General features: G+C 36.9%; 1 protein-coding gene across 1 annotated transcript in view; it reads left to right on the top strand.

Moving 5' to 3' along the window:
• The window catches only part of FAM71F2 (family with sequence similarity 71 member F2), a 12,083-nt gene that overhangs the window by 3,395 nt on the left and 6,271 nt on the right, over window positions 1–2,417 (top strand). The gene's annotated exons all lie outside the window — the stretch shown is intronic.

Raw genomic sequence — 2,417 nt, 5'->3', positions numbered from 1 at the left:
AAACATGAGGAACTGTATTAAAGGGTCGCAGCATTAGGAAGGTTGAGAACCACTGCTCTAGGACCATCCATGCTGTAGCAAACGGTAAAATTCATTCTTTTTATGGCCAAGTAATATTTCATTGCATACATGCACCACATCTTCTTTATCCAATCATGTAATTATGAACACTTAGGTTGTTTCCATAGCTTGGCTATTGCATCTATGAAATGTCTGTCCTTTGTCTCTTGTTATAGTTTTTTAAAAAATATATGTTTTTATTGGTTTCAGAAAGGAAGGGAGAGGCAGAGAGATAGAAACATCAATGATGAAAGAGAATGATTGATTGGCTGCCTCTTGCACACCCCACACGGCTACCAGCCTACAACCCAGGCATATGCCCTAATGGGGATTCAAACTGCGACCTCCTGGTTCATAAGTTGATGCTCAACCACTGAGCCATGCTAGCTGGGCATAGTTTTTGTTTTAAAGTCTATTTTGTCTGATATATTGCTACCACAGATTTTTTTTTCCATTTTCATGAAATATCTTTTTCTATCTCTTTATTTTCAGTCTGTATGTGTCTTTCAATCTGAAGTGGGTCTCTTGTAGATAGCATATGTATAGATCTTGTTTTCTTCTCCACTCTATGTCTTTTGACTGGAGCATTCAATCCATTTACATTTAAAGTAATTGTTGGCCCTGACCGGTGTGACTCAGTGGATAGCGCGTTGGCCTGCAGACCAAAGGGTCCCAGGTTCGATTCCTATCAAGGGCATGTACCTTGGTTGCGGGCACATCCCCAGTGGGGGGCATGCAGGAGGCAGCTGATTGATGTTTCTCGCTCATCGATGTTTCTAACTTCCCTATCCCTCTCCCTTCCTCTCTGTAAAAAATCAATAAAAATATATTTAAAGTAATTGTTGATAGGTATGTAGTTATTGCCATTTTATTATTCATGTGGGTGGGGTTTTTTTGTTTGTTTGTTCTTTGGTTTATTTTTTTTCTTCTTCTTAAAGAAGTCCCTTTAACATTTCTTGGAATACTGATTTGGTGGTGATTAATTCCTTTAGCTTTTTCTTGTCTAAGAGCCATTTCTTTTAAAAGCTCTTTGTAGCCCTAGCTGGGTAGCTCAGTTGGTTAGAGCATGGTCCTGATGCAACAAGGTTGTGTGTTCAATCTCTGCTCAGGACACAGACAAGAAACAACCAACTAATGCATAAATAAGTGGAACAACAAATCAATGTGTTTTTTCTCTCTCTACCTTCCTCTCTCTCTAAAATCAATAAATAAATTTTAAAAGCTCTTCTTATACATCATTTTGATAATTTCATACTCTTCAGTTATATGAATGAATTAAAATTTACTTCATTCCCCTAAGATCAGATATTTATTTGTTGATTTATTTAATTTAAAATAGGTTTTTATTGATATTAGAGAGGGAGGGAGAGGGTGAGAGAGAGAGAAACATTAATGAGAGAGAAACATTGATTGGCTGCCTCATTCACGCCTCCTACTGGGGATCAAGCCTGCAGCCGGGGCATGTGCCCTGACCTAGAATTGAACCAGTGATCTTTTGGTTCCTGAGTCAATGCTCAACCACTGAGCCACTCCAGCTGGGCTAAAATCTAATATTTAGAGTCATTTCTAACTTTTCATCAGGGGTGGAGAACCTTCTTTCTGCCAAGGGCCATTTGGATATTTATAGCAGCATTCGAGGGCCATACAAAATTATCAACTTAAACATTAGCCTGCTATATTTGGTCAAACTTTTAATTAATTCACCCCTAATGCCTTGGCAGGGCCAGACCAAATGATTTCAAGGGCCTTATATGGCTCATGGGCCATACATTCTCTACCCCTGTATGGTAACACAGGCATTTATAGGTATTATCCACAGTTTTTATTGTTTTCTCAGAATAGATGTTTAGAAGTATAATTCAAGGGGAGGATGGGAACGAGCAAGGAGAGGTCAGTGGGGAAAAGGGGATTCATATGTAATACTTTAAGCAATAAAGAATCTAAAAAATAAAAAAAGACTAAAAAAAGAAGTAGAATTCCAAGGGTATGAACATTTTTAAGGTTTTTGATACATATTGCCAGATTATTTCCAGAAAGTTCATACTCAATTATACTCTCACCAATAATATAAGAGTTCTGTATCACTGTGTTCTTACCACAATTGAGAATTAAAAAAAATTCTAATAATTATAGGTTAAAGTAGCATGTGTTTGAACATTATTATTATTATTATTATTTTATGCACTGTCTGGTTTGTTCTTTGGCCATTTTCCTATTGGCATCCTTGTGTTTTTCTAAATTGATTTGTAAACGAAAGCTTTTTATACATCAAGAATTTTAACCCATTAGTCACAAGTTTTTGCAATACCTTCCCCCAAGGATTTGTTTTCCCTTTTAGTTTATTTAAGGCCCCCTCT

The sequence above is a fragment of the Myotis davidii genome, unplaced genomic scaffold (assembly GCF_000327345.1).
Source record: "Myotis davidii unplaced genomic scaffold, ASM32734v1 scaffold705, whole genome shotgun sequence".
Taxonomy (NCBI): domain Eukaryota; kingdom Metazoa; phylum Chordata; class Mammalia; order Chiroptera; family Vespertilionidae; genus Myotis; species Myotis davidii.
Note: the sequence above shows the minus strand (reverse complement) of the source record. Positions and strands in the feature narration are given on the sequence as shown.